The sequence below is a fragment of the Callorhinchus milii genome, unplaced genomic scaffold (assembly GCF_018977255.1).
Source record: "Callorhinchus milii isolate IMCB2004 unplaced genomic scaffold, IMCB_Cmil_1.0 Scaffold1, whole genome shotgun sequence".
NCBI lineage: Eukaryota > Metazoa > Chordata > Chondrichthyes > Chimaeriformes > Callorhinchidae > Callorhinchus > Callorhinchus milii.
This window is the reverse complement of record NW_024704742.1, coordinates 121,768,552-121,792,100: the sequence shown is the minus strand read 5'-3', so window position 1 is coordinate 121,792,100 and position 23,549 is coordinate 121,768,552. Positions and strand designations below refer to the sequence as shown.

The 23,549-nt window shown below is 39.8% G+C and overlaps 1 long non-coding RNA gene across 1 annotated transcript in view; it reads right to left on the bottom strand.

The window, feature by feature from the left end:
• The window catches only part of LOC103177868, a 135,402-nt gene that overhangs the window by 33,443 nt on the left and 78,410 nt on the right, over positions 1-23,549 (bottom strand). Inside the window, exon 2 of the long non-coding RNA XR_006085138.1 lies at positions 16,277-16,415. This is a non-coding gene — a long non-coding RNA (uncharacterized LOC103177868). The remainder of the gene's footprint in view (positions 1-16,276; positions 16,416-23,549) is intronic.

Below are 23,549 nucleotides of genomic sequence, written 5' to 3'. Positions count from 1 at the left end.
AATTAAAGGGTCAGACGTGCAAACCCAAACAAAAGGAAAGATAACCAATGGAAATCCAAGATAGGAATTAACTTTTATTTAAAGGGATTTTACACATTTATTTGTTCTGTTGCAACCCCTTTCTTTCACAATATTTGCAATAGGACGTAGTGGAAGAAACCACATTAAAATAAATAATTAAATCATTCTTGTATTTGATATTGCACCTTATCATGTCATCAAGACATCTCAAAGCACTTCACAGAATTTTTACTGAAAGCTTAGTGACTGTATATTTGTTGGCAAACTCAACAGCCAATTTGCATACAGCATTGCCCCACAAACAGCCATGAAGTGAGTGAACAATTTTATTTTGGGGATTCTTGGCCAGGACACTGGGAAAAAACTCCCTTTGTTTTTTAAGTAGAGCCGTAGGATCTTAACATCCACCTGAACAGGCAAATGGGACTTTGGTTTAACAACTCATCTGAAGACTTCTGGGACACTACCCTGCGTGAAAGACGTTACATAAATGCAAGTTGTTGTTGAAGGATAGTGCTACATTGGAGTGTCAGTACAGTACTAGACAAACAGAACCAAAATAATTATATTAGCATTTCAGTTAAACTAACTAATGAAGTACTCCAAAGAAATTAAAAGATTTTTGCCAAAACAGCTAGCAGTTTCTATTGTTTGCCAAATAGTTGCCAAAACCGCCATTTTCCCCAAATTGCAAGTGAACTCTACTTTTCTTGCCAAAACTGATAAGATTCAAAGTAGTTCTATCAGCTGGAGATCAAGTTGTGAAATTTATTTTACTGAGCTTTTCATAATGGATTACTGCACAAAGCATAGTATAAATTAGCATTGATGTTCTTTATTCAAGCAACATTTCTTTGAGATTTTTTCTAGGTTTTACGCAGAGATTAAGACATAGTACTGCTTTCCCTCATTTGCCTGCGAAACAAATTCCTTCTCCAACAAAGACAAAGTTTAGTCCCCACTAATGTGGTTTCCCTTTTTTTTCCCCTTGTAAAAGTCTGCTCAATGTAAACATTCCAGAAATAATTGAAACAAATGGATTAAGACATGATGGAAATTGCTTCAATCTTAATTCTTCAAAAACAAATGATGATAAATTAGTCATTAATATTAATGTGAGCTTTTGTTTACAGTCTCCACAGCTAACCACAGCTCCAGTGATGTCTGTTAATTTGAGTTTGAAGCTATGCCATCAATTTAAAAGAAAAAAGGAGCAGAGTGTCTATGCTTTATATGCCGCTTTACATTGGCCAACGTCAGAAGGATCTACAAAGTTAATTGCCATTATATTGAGCTGTACGCAGAGCCCTTTGTGTTACAAACTCTGAAATAAAGTATTTATTCAGGCTCGACTGAATTTTATATGGAAACATTTATAGAGACGGCCAACTATGCCATGGAATCCTTAATGTCCACCTGAATAGGTAGACAGGACCTCAGTTTAAAGTCTCATCTGAAGGACGAGGACCTTTGACAATGTAACAACAACAGATTGCATTTATATAGCACCTTTCATGTCGGGAGAATGACCCAAGGCATTGGGCAGTTGAGGGTTTGCACCCGAGCTGGGGGTTGGATTTGAGAGGGGTGAAGGCCAAGGATGGTGAGAAGATGACCAAAGGCATGATCAACGATGAAGGCCTTGAGATAGACTTTGAAGGAGGCAAGAGAGGTGAAGTAACTCCAAGATGCAGTTCCAGAGAGTGTCTGAAAGCCTGACTGCCAACAGTGGAGTGGGCATGGTGGGGGAGCTTAAAGCAGAGCAGTGTCTCCTGAGTGGAGGGACCGAGCACGTTGGTAGGGTTTAAGAATGTCAGAGGTAGGTGGACACTGCTCCGCTAGCAGTGCAAAGAAGCGTTAGCCTAGATAGACTATGTGAAATCAAAGTCTGTTGTTGCGCTTGACTCAGGTGCAAAAGTGTTACCAACTGGGCCAGATTGCCACTGTTGACAATACTTTAGATAATGTAAATAAAGTTAATAAATTAGCTTAATATGAAGCCTTGTACATCAGCTTCATAATTTCTGCTTTGGAAAAATTGGGTGAAAAATGTGTTGAGAGTAAATGTTACCATCACTTTCAGGTAGATATCCAGTTGAGCAAAGCTGTCCTGGCTACAGATGTTTACTCATGTAGATTTCAGATACAACAATACATGATTATGCCTTTGTAACACTCAGCATGATACATTTTCATAGCATTTCCCCCAGGCCTAAATCAACAACCTCATTCCTCCTTTCACTTGCACCAGTCATTTGATGCAAGTCATTTCAAGGACAACATTTGTAATACCCATAGAAAGGTATCTCTACCAACACTTGCTAATGTGCCAAATACAAAACTACAGATCCTATGATCTATTGTGGGCAAATATACCAACCAGAGGAAAATTGGATGCTCTTTTGCTCACTCCAAGATCGGTAAAGAGATGCACCGCTCAGATTCTTGCTTTGCACTACAGAGAGAAAGCAGTGTTGTACTGGAGATGAGCAATACAGATTAAAGGCAGACTGATGTCACATTAGAGCAATGGTGGCATTCCTGTGTGAAACGCAGTTAACAGGGTAGATTGATGTTTACAATGGGATACCAGAGTCAGTAGGGTTTTCGTAACCTAATGGTTATTGTCCTTGACAGTACCCAATTTCATTTATGGCATTGCCCATGTGATTAATATCACACAGCAAAACCAGAAACAATTCTGATTCCCTTTTTTGCACTCAATAAAAGCCTCAAGATGAATAAGAGATTAGAATTATTTTCTCACAGTTATAGATATGTGTAACAGTCTGTTTGGATAGGTGGTTGGAGTTGAATGGTAAAGATGTGGCAAAGGACGTAATATTCTGAAGTTTTTGCTCAATTACCACTGGAATCAGGGAGTGGGTTGAAGCCCACAATAGATTAGTTATTGTATGGTTTGTTAGAAATGAGCTTGGTGGATGACATGCCATTTTCTCATTCCATGTTTAATAATAATAATAATCCTTGCATTTGATATAGCGCTTTTCACGTCGGAAGGACGTCCCAAAGCGCTTCACAGAACACACTGTAAAGTGAATTGACTGTATATTTGTGGGCGAACGCGGCAGCCAATTGTGCACAGCAATGTCCCACAAACAGTCGTAGATTGAAAATGACCAATTTATTATTGTTTTGGGTTTTGGAGGGATTATTATTAGGCGTGTGGAGTAAGGAAACTTGCCCAAGGTTTCGCCCTGCCTGGAATTGAACTCAGGTCTCTCGCTTGCAAAGCGAGTGCTCTAACCACTGAGCTACAGGACTCCGTTTTATTTTCTTCCAGAGGTTCTGTTTACTCAGACTTCTCTCAGATCTATAATTTGGCGCTAAAACAATGGGATCTAAACTACTACTGCTACTAATAATAATCCTTGCATTTGATGTAGCACCTTATCACATCATTGAGGCATCTCAAAGCACTTCACAAAATATATTGCAAAGTGGATTGACTGTATTTTGTGGGCGAAACATAGAATTTCAAACAAGATTAATAACCCTTGCATTTGATATATCACTTCATTGAGGTGTCTCATAGAGCTCCATGGGAATTTACTATGAAATATAGCTTCTGTATGTTTACAGACAAATATGGTAGCCAATGCACAGCAATGTCTCACAAACAGCCATGAAGTGAATGGCCTTTTTTTTATTTGGAGGAATCCTTTAACTTGCACCAACTTGGCCTGTTTTCAGAGAGGATTTCCTACAAGCTCAGTGTGATGTACTTCAAGTTATCTTAACTGAGCAATTCTATTTGAAATTACTGTATTTTAAATGTCAATAAATTTAATCGGACTACGCAGCTACAGAGGTTGTACTGTGGGTCTTGCTGGACATCAGGTAAGGAAGAGATTGGGCTCAGCTATGATGGGCATTTGACCTAATAGACTGAAAATAACTACTGCCCTGGTTCACACATGAAGAATATACATTTGGGCTAGCCACCAAAGGCCTATTAGTGCTTGGAGAATAGTGAGCACCTTCAGGAAAGAAAAGCCAAGAACATTGGCCCCCAAAAAATATTTACATACTTATGATTTTCCCTTATTTACTTAGTATCTCTCACTCCTATAGAATTCAAGTTGTGATTACCATTTGTAACATCACAGGGTCTGCCATCTGTTATACCCATGCAGAGTGCTGACCTTCTGCTTTCTTTTGCTAAGCCAATTTTCAGTCTCCTTCCTCGCTCTCACTAGCCTCATTTCTGGCATGAAGCCTACCATCTGCTTCCTTAAAGCACACATAGCAAATCAGCTGATTGTGGACGATGAAACTTATCCCAATTGCAGCAGGTATATTTAACTGAAAGGCAAGTCTGGGAAATTTAAACCAGTGAAGAATAAGGAAAACCAATATAGCACTAAATACTTGTTTGGCTCAATACATACCACCGTTTTCTCCCCATTTAAGTACAAAATATAGCTTCAGCCAGGTTTCTGAGACAACAACAACAAAATTACATTTGTATCGTGCCTTTCACGTTAGGAGGACATCTCAAGGCGCTGGACAGTCAGTGTTTCAGATCCGAGCTGGAGGTCGGGATCAGGGAGGGTGGAGGGCCGGGGAGGAAGCAGGGAGATCGAAAGCATGGTCGAAGAGGAGGATCTTGAGATAGGCCTTGAAGGAGGCAAGGGAATGGACGAGGCATTGGGACTGCGGGATGGAGTTCCAGAGGGTATGGCAGAGTGACAGACTGAAGCAAGCCGAAGCCCGCTGAGCTGAGGGATCAGGCAGGATGGTAGGGGGTTACAAGGTCACAGAGACAGGGGGGAGCAAGGCTATGGAGGGCTTTGAAGGTGAGGACCAGGATCCGGAATTGTATCCTCTGTGTGATGGGAAGCCAGTGGAGTCGGGAGAGGATGGGATTGATAGGGTCACGGAGCCTGGTGAGAGAGAGGACACATGTGCAGAGTTCTAGATGATCTGCAGCCTATGAAGGAAGGAGTTGGGGTGGCCAACAAGCAATGAGTTTGCATAGTCAAGCCTCCACATAATGAATGCATGATTGAGGGTTTCGGCGGCCTGCGGTGCGAGACAGTGGTGGAGCTGGGTGATGTTGCGGAGGTGGGGGAAGACAGAGCAAGTCATGGCATGGATGTGGGGTAGAAAGATTAGTTGAGGGTCAAACAAGATGCCAAGGTTCCGGACTGGCTTATTAAGGTGGAGTGTGCATTCATGGATGGTGATGCTGTCAGCGCCTGAGATGTGGAGGCACTGACGGGAGTCAATCAGCAGAGCTTCGGTCTTGTTGACGTTCAACTGAAGAAAGTTAGCTCTCATCCGGGATTTGAAATCTGACAGTCATTCTGTCAGGACAGCAGTGGTCCTGGAGTCAAGGGTGGAGGCAGAGAGGTACAGTTGGTAGGTATCCGCATGTGTCAAACAACCAGCTGACAACCAAATCTCACTCAAGAGTGGCAATAAAACTCTTCAAATATTTTCCACTTCCTATGTGACTTTACACAGTGAGCTGATCCATATCTCACATATTGCAATTAGTTCATATCTGCATCTGTCAATAACACTGCTTACATCTTAGTGAGGAAATTTGGGCTTTACAGGCATAATCCATTCCCTCTTTCAATTGAACATTGTGACCCCTATTGCTTTTCCCATGCAGAACTACTTAGCAAGGAAAATTACTGTTCCGATTATAATTGAATAGAATTACACTGAGTCAGTCAAAAAGTGACACATTGAGACATCTAATGAGAAGTCAAGAAAGCTTTACACCATCAGATACACACGTCCTCTATTTATTGAGATTTTCAGGGGGAATTAAAGAATTAGTCTGCATGATTTTTTTAAAAAAAGAAACAGCTAAATAAATAAACTGATTGTCAGACAGAGTGGTTTAAAAACTGAGAATGTCTCTTTAAAGTATCAGAGTAGCTGAGAATGTAAGACTGCAAACAACAACAACAAATTGTATTTATATAGCGCCCTTCACTTCGGGAGGACAGGGGAAATGGAGCAGACCAGTGCCTGCTGAGCAGAATGAGCAAACTGGTTGATAAGGTTTTAGTAGCTCGCAGATTTAGGGAAAAGCAAGACTGGAGTGGAACGAGGATCTCAAAACTCGATCCTCTGGGGGATGGGGAGTCTGTGAAGCCGAGCGAGGACGGGGGTAATGGGGTTACGGAACCTGGTGCAGGAGAGGACACAAGCTGCAGAGTTTTGAATAATCTGCAGTTTATGGAGGGAAGATTTGGGAAGACGGCGAGCAGGGAGTAACAGTTACTATTAAACTACACTAATTGCACTACACTCACAACAGTTTGGTACTTCAACCAGGGCAGTATCCAATTTACATGAGTTACTGCAAGAGCAGGAGTGTGGGAGTCAGTGTAATGCTATTGATTACTTTGCTATAAAATTCACAATGAATTACTCTTTCCAAATCAAGAGACAAGACAGAAACAGAACGTTGTCACACACTGAAATACTTTCTTCTGAATTTAAAATGCTGCCAGATTTTTAAAAATGTAATCCGACATAAAATGCGTAATGTCATTACTATGAATAGATTTGGTTAATTCAACTTCGAACTCATCTAGAAGATAATTTGATTCAAATAGAGCGATATAGTGCCTATTATATTAAGTTCATGAAATTATAGATTAGTTGTGGCAGACATCCAATGCTTTCTCCTGTGCTTCATCGGACAAACCTTATCATTATAATTCAATATAAAGCATCAGACAAGATGAGGCTTGAAAATGAAAGGAATAGAAAAACAGTTAAGAATACCTCATCCATAGTTTACAGATTAAAACCTGATGTGCTCAAGAAACTGTGTTTCACTAAGAAACAGTGTGTCTGTATATCAACTTCTGTATTCACGAGGCGTACTGCTGATGATAGAAAAGCTAAGGGCTATTGCTGAACCTTTATACTGGAGATCAAGAACGCCTCTCCATTTCTGGACTGTGTTATTAAAGTGACAACCCTGCTCTGAAACCAATTGACCACCACTTAGCAAGCTGAGACGTTGCAACATCTTCTCATCCAGTCGTCTTCCCTTAGTTTTGACACGACCTGTAGGAGGGCTATTTGTCAGGAATTATTGAAGACCGAGTCTGATCCCTTCTTAGAGTGGATGTAATGATTCTATCCCAGATGAAACAATACCAGTTAAACAGAGGACAGATCAAACACACATGCGAAAGGGAAAAAAAATATTTTTTAAACCAGAGTACTTATTGCTCGAGGTTAGCAGCTCTATCAGGACAACATTTTAAAAGGAGATTTAACTTTTTTGTCTCTTATGTAATTTATCTGATTGAGTTCCTATACTTTGATACAAAGGCTTTTGATTCCTGACCCTGTATTTCAGATGGTTTTTCAGTAAATAGTCTGTTCAGCAACTTTACCTTATCCCTAGAGATCCCACACACAATTCCATTTTCTTAAAAAGGGAAATGAACTTGGGAGCAACGCTGGAAACATATTTCTATCAGTAATTTTGAACTTGTTTGAGAATTACCTAATTTGGGAATGATTTCAGACTTGTAATTAGCTGGTACCTTGTTTATTTTTCCAGCTTTAGGTCCATAAAGATATGAGGGAAAAAGACATAAACCATTATAGTCCTTTCAAACTCCATTCCAACATGTAACCCTAGCTGTCCTTCTTGTAAGATTTAATAATTCACCATTCTGAGCCAGAGTCTGGCACCCAAATTTTCACAAAGGCCACAGTAACTTAAGAATTGTGGGACATTGTTAGCATCTACCAGACTTATTCTGAAAAATACCAAGCACTGAGATGTAGATGAAAGACCTTCTGAATACATTTGGCAAAATCTATTAGATGTGGATTATGCACAGCTTATGATCGAATTACTTTATTTATATGCCTTGGGGGAATCCATGTTTTTGGAATAGTGCCTTTCAAGTCAGGACATTTCAAACGACATCACAGGTTTCATACAGGTAGGAGTGTAATGGCTATGTATATTTAGGCCGATATTTAGGCCAACGTGGCATCCAATTTGCACACAGCAATGTCCCACAAACAGCCATGAAGGGAGTGACCATTTTCTTTGGAGGAAGGTTGGCCGGGTCACCAGAGGAAACTCCCTTCTCTATTCAGGTAAGGCCATGATTTCTTTAACGTCCACCTGAGTAGGCAAACAGGACCTCAGTTTGATGTCTCATCTGAAGGACGGCTTCCCCCAGCTATGCAGCACAACCCCAGCTCAGCACTGGAGTATCAGCTTAGACTGTGAATTCCAAGTCCCGATGTGGGGCTTTTACCCACAACCTTCTGACTCAGAGGCGAGCATATTACCAACTGAGCCAGGCTATGTCCTTGTATGCTTTACATTTTCCCCCACATTCAGTTTCTTTCTAATTATTTTGTTTACAGAGAATTGCACATTATTTAGATTCTACAATGTCCAGCTGTCGGAATTTCTCTTCTCAGCCCCAACTTTGACATTCTCCCAGCATAATTACTTTGATGTACTATTCTCTAAACAAAAGAATTGTTGTGTAATTTGACATGAACTATCCTAGTCGAGACAGAGACATTTTACACAGAGACAGCCAGACAGATTTGACTTAGCAATCAACAGAACTGGCAATCAACGCTTCAAAGAATCAATTGAACAGTTTAAAACATTCTAGAAAGATAACAAATAGCTTAATAATTAACATGTACAAATCAAAGAATGTTGGACAGACTTCTTCTGTTACAATCACCAGCTGACAAATAGCTGCACTCCACATCAAATGGGGTTTACGCCACTGATCACAGGGCTGCAATCTCAAAGCAAATTTCCCAAAGGTGAATGGGAATTCTAATCAGATGCTTTATTAAGGGAAGCTTAAGATGAGGGGACAGTGCTTTGAACACTAAATGTTCATTCCTTGAGGGCATTACAAACACTAACTTAAAATTACACATCATTCCCTAACCTAGTATTGCCAGGTGTCAACCTGGCTCAATTGGTAGGGCTCTCGCCTGAGTCCTCAAGAGTGTGTCTTGAACCCACAACCTTTGGGTTAAGACTTCGAACTCATAATCTAGGTAGAGCGTTGCATTGTCACAGGGGTTGTCCTTCAGGTGAAATTTTAAACTGAAGTCTGGCTGCTTATTCTGCTGGACTTTAAAGATTCCGTGGCACTACTCGAAAAGAGAGGGAAGTTTCTTCTCGTGTCCTGGCCAACAATCCCCCTATTCAAAATTGGCTGCCGCTCTTTGCCCAGAAAATACGCAATCAATTCACTTTACAGTATATTCTGTGAAGCTCTTTGAGACATCTCGAAGATGTGATGAGGCGCCATATCAAATAAAGCATTATTATTGTTATAAATCCTGTGAAGTGCTTTGCGACACCCTTCCAACGTAATAGGTGGTACAACAAATGCAAGGATTATTTATTATTGTAAGTCTTCACTTTGGAGTATTACCGGAAGAAATAGCCAAAGTGAGCAAGAGAAGCAGAGCTCCGCAAATGTGACTGAGATAATAGAGCAGCAATGACCAAAGAGAGACTCTGGTTCTCTGCTCTGTTACCATTTTATGGTGCTATCCCTTTAGGACTGGATTTCTTAGCTGAGCTACAACTGACAGCAATAGTTGAACCACCCACAGACTGCAATGGTAAATTGCCCCAGGAGCTTGTAAAGGACTGCGTTTGTTTTTGGAAAAATGCCTCTGACAGCAGCACTGCTATCAACAGCAAAATAGTTAGCTAAATGGACATGTGTGATTGTTTAAATGGTGCAGGAAATTCTCCATGGGAGAGTTCTTTGCATGCATTCCCCCAAGGCATTACAAGAACAACAAGCAATTCATGAAAAGCTCATATGGTAGATTGCACATAGTATGAGGCAATGTCAAAATTATTATCCTTCTCCATCAAAATGCGACATTGCTCAATAAAATCAAAAACTTAAACAAAGCAGTGCTGCAAACTCTCATTTTGAAAATGTGAATGCACCTTGAATCCTGTGGCCACAGTACTGTGATAGGAAGCTGTGGGTAACATACAGAAAGACATTCAATACTTAACTCAGATGTGTTATTTTCCAACACATTATTACATGAAGTAAAAGATGCTCAAGGCGAAGGTCGAGGCTTCAAGGATTTTTCTGGATTATACAGATTTTTTTATAACACAAAAAAAATGGGCAGCTAAGCAATCAATGAGGCACAAGCAAAAGACTTTCTGATACTTTGAATCCTGTTAAAGACTAAACAAATAGAATGCAATTCTTAAATCTTTTACAAGTTCCAAAATTTAGAGGTGTCGCAAAGGCTAACACGACCACAAATTTGTAGGTTCTAAACCCATTCTGTGCTGAGTTAGCCGACAACAGCTAGGTCAGGGGCTTGGGCAATTTGTTTCCGTGTCCCCGAGCTAGGCTGAGGAAGGGAAAACCTGCCAAGGTTCGCTGCCACTTTTCAATTCTATCCAGAGATTGCCCTGCTGGAAAAGTGTTGTTTGACGATGGAATGAAGCTTGGCTCCGATTTTGGCCAATACCAAACAGTAGAGCAACACTGAAAGCCTATGAACAATGGCCACAAGGGCAAAGTACAGTTTCATGGGAGTTGAGTACTTGTGAACCTGTACCAAGTGAGAATTAGTATCTTCAGGAGAGAAGGTAAAAAAAGTAGCCTGCAAAAATAGCAAATTGCACATATTTTTCTACCACGGAGAGTGCAGAGTAAATGACGCCCTTTTTAATAACCTTGTGCCAGTATTTACAATGTACTATCTGCTATAAGGGATTTTTCAACTCGCGTTGAGTTATCTGGATGATGCCGCTATGGATGCTTTCATGTACTGGGAAAAGGCAGGTGGACAGGCTGCAGTCTCCATTATTAGTGCTGATGTTAGCCCTCTCCTTGTGTATTCAGCCAGTAAGTGACAGGCTTGCTGCACTGTCATTTTTTTAAGCTGAGATTAGAGATTTTCACTTCTGCAAGGGGTCCCCTAGGTGAAAACTGCAGAAACTAATTACACATCTGTTACATCACAAGCAAAGCCAGAGCAGACTCCCGGATAGTAGATGTCAGCTCTGCGAGTGTAAGGATGCACAGAAGGAGGTGAGTGGATAGCAATATTCCCATCTGAAGGACGGGCATGAAAACACTGAGAATCTTAACCTGTTGATGTTCTTTGTTCAGAGAGGAAGGAGCCACACTCAAGTTATGGTTGATCTGAATTGTGATTTTTAAAAAAAATAATTCCAAGCATCGGTGACTACACAAACATCCAGGAGAGAATATTATAATAATAATACTTGCATTTGGTGTAACCCCTTTCACGTCAGAAAGTGCTTCACAGGATACATTGTAAAGTGGAGTGATTGTGTGTTTTGTGGGCGAATGCGGCAGCTAATTTGCGCACGGCAATGTGCCACAAAGAGCCATGGAGCGAGTAACTAATTTTATTGGGGAATTGTTGGCCAGGATACCGGGAGAAACTCCCTTCTGTTGAGAACGCACAGACCTCACCTGGCCTGCCAACTGAATCACATCATAGCTACCAACAGAACAACTCTATGCGGACATTTCAAGCAGTGAAAGAGAAGAACAAGCCAAATGGTCACTCTGTGAAACGTGCATCCAGTCATGCATGAAAAATTCAAAATTAAACCCCAGCTCCTACTCCTGAATATATTTGCTCCCTGATGGAAGCAGGAAGGATCTTCCAGATGCTACATTGTATTTGGATGCACACAGTGAATGATAATGAGACACAGCAAAACGAGAGATAGAATGATTTGAATAACACTGAGCCGTATTCAGTGTCTCTATGCTGCTTAAGTCAAAGCAGGTAATATTGTAGTTGTAAAAACAAAGGCTGGTGTTGATTTTGGTTTTGGTTTTGAACAAATGGCATTGCTTAAAAACACTCTAGGATGGGAGCTGCTGATATCAACAGTGTTACTGTAGAGATCACCCTTGGACTCTGTCAGCACCCTTTGGTCTGTATATACTCCCATCACACAATGGGAGAGGGATAGTCAATTTTGGCCTCTGGTGTCATGCATCTCCCAGTAGTCAGTGAAAAGTGGAGGAAGCCTAGCAACAGGCTGCCCTCTTGGCCACTAGAGGTGACCTTGGGACAAGCCTGATAGTGCTGGGGGAGATGGTGGAGCCGACCTTCAGATGAGACTTAAATTGAGTGTTCAGATGGACATTAAAGATCCCATTGCACTATTCGAAAAGAGAAAGAAGTTTCTCCCGGTGTCATGGCCAACAATCTCCTGGATAGCATTGTACATTCACTTCATGACCATTTGTGGGACACTGCTGTGTGCAAACTGACAGCCACGTTCATCTACAAATACAGTCATTACACCTTAGAGTAAATTCTGCAAGGTGTTTTGAGACATCCTACTGATATAAAACGGTTCTTAAAATTATAAATAAATTAATACAGCATTAATTATACACACTCTGCACCGGTTAACTGCTGCACTTGCCCACAGTCACTATATCTACACTTTACAGTGAATCTTGTGAAGTGCTTTGAGATATTTTGACAACTTAACAAGACATTATTTCAAATGCAGGGATTCTTATATTATAAAACTCAACACTTGGACAAGCTGATTCAAAAAGATCTGGGACCTGCACAATTTTTGTGTAAATCAAAAGTTCATCCAATTCATTTTGTGGCTTTACATTTATGCACCGATATAAATGACGTTGAGAAGTGAATTATACATAACTGCTGGAAATTCATTGAAAAATGTGAGTGCAGCTGTCAAGAGGTTTGAGGCTATAGGCTGATTAACTCACCACAGGACACGAATAATTCTTCCCTACTTATCAACTTCTGCCTGGCTAATTCAGTGTTCCTCGAACAATCTCAACATTAATATAGGATCTACATTCACTCTGATTCCAGGCATGTCTGGCTGTAGAATTTTGTTTTGCCACTTAATATTCAAAAGTGGCTCTGAATCAAAAGGATCAACCTTCTTTAATTTTCTATGGAGATGAAAAAATATAAATAATAATCATCAAGAAGTATATCACAGAAATAGGTCATTTGGCCCAAGCAATCTGTACCAGTGTTTAACTCCACCCTCTCCTTACTCCCTTCCATACGTTTCTATTCCCTTCTCCCTGATGTGAAAGTCCATCTTCATCTTAAATGAATCTATGGTATCTCTTCAACCACCGCTTCGAGCAGAGAGTTGCGCAATCTCACTACCCTCTGTGTGAAGTAGTTCCGCCAAAATTGTGTTTTAGATATCCTAGTCTCTATCTTATATTTGTCTCAGACTGTATACAATTGTAAGTTAAATAATAATTATTTGATAGAGCTACTTACACATTGGGAGGGCCTCAAAGCGCTTCACAGGATAGAGTGTCAAATGTAATGTTTGTGTATCATGAAGATGAATGGCTTTGGGATGCTATCCTGCATGAGGGGCGCTATATATATATGCAAGTTGTTGTTGTTGAGGATGATGATGATGAATGCAGCAGCCAATCTGTGCACAGCAATATCCCACAAACAGCCATGAACTGAGTACCAATTTTGGACCATTGGTATCCACCTGAACTGGCAGATCTGAAGGACAGCATCTCCAACATTGCAATGTCCACCAACTATCAACTGAGCTAGTCTGACACCCATATCAGTTATGAAAGCAAACCAAAACATTCTGATATTGTCATGCAAATTATTCAACAATATTTTGTGTGGTGAGTTGACGGAAATGTTGATTGGCATGGCTGACTTCCTTTCATTTCTGTTACATTTCATTCTGGAGATCATTGAAAGGATTTTGCATCACCGAGGCATTATTTATTCCATCTCCTCTCTTTGCATTAACTCATTATTGAGCTGTTCTAAACCTCCCTGTGAAATCTAGGTCAAAATGTCTTTTATTTAATTGAAAGGGACTTTTCCTTTGCCAATTTCTCTGGTGACGGAATGGGAAGCAGTGACTCTGATGCACTTTCCCTCCACTTGAAATTTGAAGGATATTGCAACAATCGAATGTTCATTAAATCATCACATCTTTGACTTGCCTCTCCCATCAAATTTCAGACGCACATATGCTATCCACTCGGCACAATAGTCCAAGCCGAAATTGGAAATGAACTGCTGCTCTTCTCTCCACATGGGTGAAATAAACTACTATCAGCACAACTGTATCGATTTTGAGGCTGAGCTCAGAACGCTGTGAGGATCACGACTGCAGTAGACAATGAAGCATTAGGGATTTGAACACAAAGTGAGAAGTCGAAAACAACCTCCAATAAAAGCTGCAGTCTAATTACTGAATAAGCATGTTGTTTGGGAACTGTAGGTCATATTATTCTCCACAACATAGATCACAAAAATCACTGCTAAAAATTCAGTGTCTTTTATAAGTGAACAAATAAACTATATACAAAATGGTTCAAGGTCTAAACCTTCTCACAGCGAGTGCTGTGATAAAGTACCAGTTACATTTATTATCAGTTCGCCAATATACTGTCAACAAATTCAAACAAGAATTAGACATCAATTTGGAGTAGAAATGGATTGAAGGGGCTATGAGACTTAACACCCTGAATAGCTTTTTATTTATTTAATTTGTTTGTTTCTTTCTTTTACAGAGTGGGAGACAAAGTATTTACATATATGCAAGGACTAATCTTTCCACCATTTTAAAGATTTTAAAAATTCTTATTGCCCTTTTTATGTAGGATTTTATTGTCACTATCTACAGAGTGTCCACAAAGTCCTGTTGCCCCAGGTGTTTTTTTCTACAAAGCACTGACCAACAACTGAAACTTGTGGAAGAATGATGATATTGCATTTAGAAACACTTAACTGTATTCATTACAAGTGTTTAACTGTACTTAGATGGACAGAGGATCAGTGTGAGCACCATCATTTTCATGGCAGATAATGATCCATTGCCATGTTCGGTGTGAAACCTTCCGTAACATGATAGAGTGGTGAGGTGAATTGCATCTCTGGCACCTCGTTTCAGCTCATAGTAGTAGTCTCATATCGCTGTTTGTAATAAGGGGTAAGAGGCCTTCGTAGATACCCTTCACTATCCAATTTCCAATTGCAGTTTTAACTTGAACAACACTTACCTGCTCCTAGGGTCTGATCTCCACAGCCATTCCTCTCAGTTGCCAGTGACCAAAAGAAAAGACTGCAGGAATCAGATACTCAGTGCAAATAACTGCCAATGAAGCATGCCGATTAAGGAATTAAATACAGGAAACCCTCACTATACTGAGTCCAGTATCTCACAGTCTGCATTATAAACCAGGGTGAAAAAATAACCAGCTTTCAGGTCACTGCTGATGTCATTACCCAAGCGCTGCAAGAAACGCCCATGAAGCACCGCTGATTTCACTGTCTTCACAAAGGCAGCACTCCCTGTGCCTCGCTCCCCAGCTGAGAGTGATGTTAGCATCAGAAAAATGTCTAGTCAGTGCCAGAAGATGCATGTACTGCACTTCCAGGTAGCATAAGTCCACAGTAGACCCATGGTATATGTGAGGCAGTGCTATATTGAAGAGTGTAATAACAGGGTTCTCCTTCAATAGGAACACATTAGCGACATTTCTGAATATCCATTCCTTGTGCAAGTTAATACAAGGAGTGGATACAAAACACCACAAGTTTTCGTCCTACAGCTCTTGCAAATTCAAAACCCAATAATAAATAATTATAATAATAATAATCCTTGGATTTGGTATAGCACTTTATCACGTTGTCGAGACATCTCAAAGGGCTTTACAGGATATACTGTAAAGCGTATTTTGACTGTGTACTTTATGGGCAAAATGATCACAAAAAGATCATTCTAATCACCAAACAAAAGCAGCTGCTTTAATCATAAACAGGGTTATTAATTATGCACTTGTGATTAAGTCGATATTCATGAACACCCAATCTGTATTGTCAAAACATCATTAACAATAACAACAACAAATAGCATTTATATCATGTCCTTTATGTAGATGACTTCTCAGAACATCTCACATTTGCTGGATTGGACGCTGAACAAAGAACAAGAAAGGGGAGGCAGAGATGACCACAGGCACAGTCAAAAAGATTCAGAAGTTAGGGGCGGAACATTCATTTTTCAGACATTAAAATAATCTTGCATGATTGTTTCACTGAATCATTTATACTGTACATGCAGAAACAGTTTCTTCGGTCAATGTTTCACTGAAACCAATTTACACAATTCAAAAGATTCTGACTGTACAGAACTAGAAAACATGTATGTCCCACTTACGCTCTCACTGTTGCCAGCTACATTGCAGTTACTTTTGTTCATGCTGTTATTCTCAGTGATTCTGCGGTTGCTTTTTCTCGAGCCGTCTGCTTATTTCCAAGGTTTGATAGTCACAATTTAAAGTCCACTAAGATCTTTGCTGTAAATAAATGTTTCAAAAGAAAAATTTTACTCAAACAGAAAACTACTTTACAACAACAAAAAAAAGCGAATTTTTTTGTCAAAATATCAGGCAAAAACTTCCTTGAAGTGACCTTCTGATTTAGATTCTGAATCAAAGATTTTTTCCACCAAAGACAGAATAGCTTAGGAATTTTTCCCACTCGTGAAACTGGCAAACTAATTCTTTTTAAGACTCTTTGAATATAAAACTGGCCGAATTGCTGATAAACTAACTCTCCAGGGATCATGGGTCGAAATGCAAATATGTCAGAGCTCGGCAGAGAAGACTTCTGATCACTACGTTAAATATATATTTCTATATCACTCAGCACTGAACGCTCGTGTATGACTCACTGCTGCAATGTAGCAAAAACAGCATCTTTTTAACTATTCAGTGATGCACAGCAGTTGTGATGCAAAACTCAGCTTTGAGTACAATTTTATAAAATCACAAGTTTGCACTTCTATAAAATTTATACAAATTTAGTCCCACAGGTTATTCTCATAGAATGTCTTTCTCGTCTCAGCATTAATTCGGCCCATTCGGTTTTCTTGTGGAAGCAGCACTAGAAAAGGATAAGGTGAGTGAGCCTTTTTTTAAATGAATTTGTGGTCTCTACCATTTTATTTCGGTAACTCATTCCTGTGTTGACCACCTTCTGGGGAAAGAAATATTTCCTGGAATCTGTCCTAAAATTACCCTTCACAATTTTCAACTTGTGCCCTCTTGTTCGGACACCCTTGCATATCTGAAAATATTTATCCTTGTTTATTTTCTCGACTCAGTGTAAAGGGAACACAAGATAAAACGAAGAAGGCTGACATTCCAATGCAGTGTTGAGGGAGTGCTGCATTGTCAGAGAGTCCTGTAGCTCAGTGGGTGGAGTCCTGTAGCTCAGTGGTTGAGCACTCGCTTTGCAAGCTAGAGACCTGAGTTCAATTCCAGGCAGGGCGAAACCTTGGGCAAGTTTCCTTACTCCACACGCCTAATAATAATCCCTCCAAAACCAAAAACAATAATAAATTGGTCATTTTCAATCCACGACTGTTTGTGGGACATTGCTGTGCGCAATTGGCTGCCGCGTTCGCCCACAAATATACAGTCAATTCACTTTACAGTGTGTTCTGTGAAGCGCTTTGGGACGTCCTCCCGACGTGAAAAGCGCTATATCAAATGCAAGGATTATTATTATTAGAAGCCAACCTTTGGATTAGACGTTAAACTGAGAACCCATCTGCCTATTCAGATTGGCATCATAGATCCCATTGGCACTATTCAAAAAGAAAAGGGAGTTTCTCCCAGTGTCCTTGCCAATAGACCCCCATAAAACTGGTCATTCACTTTATGGAGTTTGTGGGACATTGCTGTGCACAAACTGGCAGCTGCATTTGACTAACAAAGTACAGTCACTATTCTTTACAGGTGAAGCACCTTGAGACGCCCTCCCAATGTGAAATGCATTATATCAAATGTAAGGATTATTGCTAATAATGGCTCAGACAGCTTAAAACTATTATTGTGCTCTTACTTGCTAATGTATAAAAGCAACAACTATAGCATTACCATGTTTCTCTTGTCCATCCGCTTACCAAAACATCTACTAGTTCCGATCTAAAATATGATAGTGAAGTAATCTAATTATTTTCCCATAAAGATGCACCAGACTTTTTATTCTAATATGACATACAAATAATCATTATACGGTGAAAAGTATGCTTTAATAACTCAACAGCATTTTGCTGCTCACAATTTTCATTGACTCAATAGTTGAGGTCCCCTGTCTATCATTTCTTACACAATGAAATTTCCAATGATTTTTGAAGTGATAAAACAAAATCAACTGCTGCCTAGAGAAAAATTAATATCCTGCCAAGGAACACGTCACTCTGAAACAATTCACTCAAACAGTTACAGGGATAGAATGGGGTCAATTTAGCAATCCGTTCAATATTTCAATAGGACAATGACGTCCATCATTCCACAATCATTTAATTAAGATAAGTAGCCGAACAAAACGCAGGAAACATATTCCAGGGTACTTTTTAAGTCAGACATAAAATTTATAATGATCCTCAGGGGTCCATTTAATTCATTTAATCTCCTGAGGAAAGATGCTGCAGAATTTCTCCCAGTCCTCAAACAAGCAAAATATTCATTAGTTACCTATGCCTCCCTTGGCTTGACATTTCCATTGTTCTCAGCATTTGATCATCTCAACTTTGACAAGCTAAATATAGATAAACTGTTCACAACAGAGAAGGATCTGAATTCCGGGGGCACAAATAAAAATTGTAAAATTAGGAAAAAAGACGGAACGTTTCTGGGCTAAAGGTTAATTGAGCCTAATTTTTTGGAGATTCACAGTTGATAATAATAGTTGATAACAATGCAACACATTGACCGACTCCTTCTAGTAACCAGAAGTGTATTGTGTTAACTGACCGTTTCCAACAAGCATGAGTACCTTATGCTGACCAAAGGAATAGCTTTCCAGAAATAGTTTCCGTGGGTCAGTGTGATACCGTTTTGATTACCAGCAGCTAATATTATGAATCGCCACATATTAGACTGCAATATATTCAACTGATAAGTCACCAGTCAAATGCTCTAAAGCGATGAAAAATGAGGGCCTCCTTGTTACTTACAAGCAGGGAACATTGCCTTTCTAGAAGAATTAAAATCAATAATAGTCATAATAAAAAGAATCCTTGCATTTGGTATAATAATAAAAAGAATCCTTGTATTCCATGCTGTAAGCATGTTGCAAAGCATTTAACAGGACTTACTTTAATAATAATAATAATAATAATAATAATCCTTGCATTTGATATAGCGCTTTTCACGTCGGGAGGACGTCCCAAAGCGCTTCACAGAACACACTGTAAAGTGAATTGACTGTATATTTGTGGGCGAACGCGGCAGCCAATTGCGCACAGCAATGTCCCACAAACAGTCGTAGATTGAAAATGACCAATTTATTATTGTTTTGTTTTTTGAAGGGATTATTGTTAGGCGTGTGGAGTAAGGAAACTTGCCCAAGGTTTCGCCCTGTCTGGAATTGAACTCAGGTCTCTCGCTTGCAAAGCGAGTGCTCTAACCACTGAGCTACAGGACTTAAAGAGAGGAATGTTGGCCAAGACTATCTCCAACTTTTTTCAAATAGGAATTTTTTAACATCCTCCTGAATGAGATGGGACCTCGGTTTAACATCTCAGCCAAAGAGCAGCACCTCCAACAATGCAACACACCTCCAGCATTGCACTGGAGTGTCAGCCTAAATTATATGAGTTCGAAGTCTCAATGTACCCACAACCTTCTGACTCAGAGGCGAGAATACTACCAACTTATTCATCTTGACACCTATATTCACTGGATTACTCACTGAAAATTGACCTAACTCAGATTGAGGAGTCCAATATCCCTGGATATAAAGGCCACTTTGGCCCAGTACTGAGTGGCTGTTGGAGACAGGTTTGATTGTATTGTGAATTACAGGAACCTTGAACAGACCCCTGCGGAACTGCACTAATTGTTTTCCATTTATGATCATCTGCTTTATAACCAAATCAATAACTCACTGCAACTGCACTTGTTGGCAACTGGTTTGGGATTCAATGTTCCGAACCTACTTCTTAAGACTCTAATATTTTACAATTACTTCCTGGTTTTACAAAGACTTTCCCTACTTTATCAATCACCTTTACCCATTTAAATATCTGCTTAATATCAGCTTTGTTCCCTTCCCTCCTCCATAGTATTTTTACGCTAACGTATTATTCACTCGGCGTAAACCATGTAATGTTTAGTCAGAAGGTTGTGGGTCGAAGACGTGGAAACTTTGAACCCATATAGCCTAAGATGACAATCCAATGTAGTGCTGAAGACCTTGGAGGTGTTACTGAGTTCATGATTGCCTATTAGAGTGTATATTAATGATTAATGATTTGGAGCTCAGTGGTTAGACCACTCAATTCGCAAGCGAGAGACCTTGGTTCAATTCCCGGCAGGGCAAAATCTCGGGCAAGTTTCCTTACTCCACACGCCTCTGTTTACCTAGCAGTAAGTAGGAATCCAGTTGTTAGTCAATTGACGAATCGCTTTTCCTGTGGTAATAAACCTTTAAAAAAAAAATTTTATCACTCAATCCACGACTGTTTGTGGGACACTGCTGTGCGCAATTGGCTGCCACGTTTCACCCACACATATACAGTCAATTCACTTTACAATATATTCTGTGAAGCGCTTTGAGACGTCTAGAAGACTTGAAAAGCACTATATCAAATGTGCAAGAATTATGATTATTATTATCTCATGGCACAATGAAATTTCTCCCAGTATCCTAAGTGTTCGAACCAACAATTCCCCCAAATAAAATTGGTCATTCACTTCATCGGTGTTTGTGGGACATTTCTATGGGCCAGCTCAGCTCCAAGGGGAACTCTGCTTACATCCTCCCTGGAGAATATGCACTAGTTGTCATTTGACATCCAACATGTGTAGGTTTGAACCCTCACTTGGTTGATGGAAAGAGATTTATTTTGCAATAGGCTGAAATGCTTTCTTCATCTGTACTTCACTTGCAATCTTGCAACCTTAATGCAGCACTCAGCTGGGTTGTCAGCCTAGATTATGAGCTCAATTCTTGGTGTGGGGTTCAATCCCACAACCTTCTGTCTTTGATGGGAAATTACTACAAACAGAGACAAATTTAAACATATTTCCAACTCTGGATGTCTTGCTAATATCGTACCATATAATCATACACAGCAAAGGTTCAATCAACAGTCAGGGGCAGGAGCCCTGTACTTTCTCTCCTTTGCAATGTCCTGATGTTGGCATGAGCATCTTTCCAAAGAGAAAATAATAAGTGCTGAGTACAGGCACAGCACAAAACCAGCTCCCCCGAAACAACATTTGCCCACAGCACATCCTGCCAGCAAAATAATGCATTACAGTGTGCTGTAGTTCCCATTTTCTGTGAACCAAAGCTACATTTGCAGTGGAAAGCTGTCCAATAAGTGCACTGTACTTACATAAATCAACATCAAATGCAATTAAAGGAGAATCAAAATTGACTTTTGATTTCCAGCTATAAATACTCATTTTCGTGAGGGTGAAAGTCAATAGGTAAAAATTTTCACCTGAATCTCATTTTTTTTAAAAAATTGCTGATTTTTCCAGCAACTGTGATATCAATGGCAATTCCAGAATTATATGTACAATGTGATGTGTGCAATAGTAAGCCAGTGGATACTTGAGTGTCATATTTTGCCTGTATTTACTTGAGGTTTTTTTTGTGTTAATTCCCCCCCACCCCTCTGCCTATTTTCTCCCGTTCTCTAACAGAAAAAATAGACCCAACATAACGCGTTTTTTTATTTTGTGAATAGCAACTGAATTTAATGGTCCTTAAATGTACTTCATTGCATTTGTTACTAGGTGCAGACAAATTCTAATCCATTCCATCTTTTGTGACAGATGCAGTCAGGAAGGGGTTCAGAGAAGGTGCAAGCTAGGAACATATGTGGCTGAGGAAGATAGTGTAAACAACAGCATGCACAATATTTCATTCACTGCATTAAAGTGTTTTAAAATATCTCCAGCAATGCATTGTTTAGGCATTTATAATACTGCATTACCTGCATTTCACACAGCACCTATACAACTTGATTTATATAGAACATTTTGAAGCAATTCACAGATGCTGCTGGACACTGAGTCCAAGGGAGGAGGGAGGTGATTATCGGAACTGTTAAAGAAGTAGATATTCAGGAAGATTTAAAAGATGGACAAAGAGAGGGTAATGTGGAGGTTCCTTGGGAGGGAGTTCCTGAGGTTAGGAGCATAGTGGCTGAGGGCTCAGACTCTGGTAGTTCATTGAAGATGGCAGGTCAAGATCGCAGAGATAAGGAATGAGCTTCTGATCTAAGGAAGCAAAGGTAGTTGTTATAGAGCAATGTATGGGACTGGCAATATGGGGAATTGGTATTATGTCAATAATGTCTCGAACCAGTTCATAATCAAGCATAATGACTTGCGTATTTGTAGGCATATGCAGCAGTCAATTCACACACAGTAAGGTCCCCACAAATAAGTGAATGACCTATTTACAACAGCAACAACTTGCACTTATATAGTGCCCTCCACTCAGGGTAGTTTCTGAGAGCACTTAACAGTGGAGGAGCCTGGCTTCAAGCCGGTGGGGGGGTGGGGGAGGTGACTGTAAGGACAGTCAAAAAGGAAGGTTTTAAGGCAGGACTTGAAAAAAGGGAGAGAGGGGGCAAGGTGGAGGGTTTGAGGGACAGTGTTCCAAAGTTTCGGGGCGTAGTGGCTGAAAGCGCGACCTCCAATGGGACCCCCATTGATCTGCCGGATTGTTCACCAGAAGAAACTCCCTGCTGTTTTTTTAAATACACAATTTGACCTATGACGTACAAATGAATTTGCAGACAGGAATTCATCTTCATATCACAAGGATTGTACCTCCAACTATTCAGCACTCTCTCTGTTCAGGGGCTCAAGGTAACCTACAACCTTCTAACCCAGAAGCAAGGGTGCTACCAACTGAAGCAAGCTGCTACTTTTGAACTGTGGAATAGGCATTTAAGTGTTAACTTTGACTCTTTGGCAGAAATAAAAGTGTATTGTGCTTACATGGGCTGACAGACATGTGTGCTTCAGATTGTTATGCTAAGTCGTGCTTTGCAGCAGTAGACACATCTTATACATCTTGTATCGATCCCAGCAGGTCATCAAGCCAAGACTAAGAATCATCAAGAATCAATATGCTTCCCCCCCCAAACTCTGAACAACAAAATGATAAAGTTGGCTTTTTTTTACAATCCAGTTCAAATAACTGAGTAACAAACAGACAAGCATTCATCACCAATACATTTTTCCCAAAATGATTTGATATGACAGAAATTCAAAAAATAAAATCCATTTATTTTCTAAATTGGATTCAATAGCTTCTTCTGGTCCAATCAGCAAAATTTAATATTGCAACTTTAAAGGAGGAGATTCACAAAGTTATATATTTTGCACAAATTAATCCCTCATAATTTTAAAATATTGACGTTTGAATAGCAATTTTTAATGCTTTTCTATCAA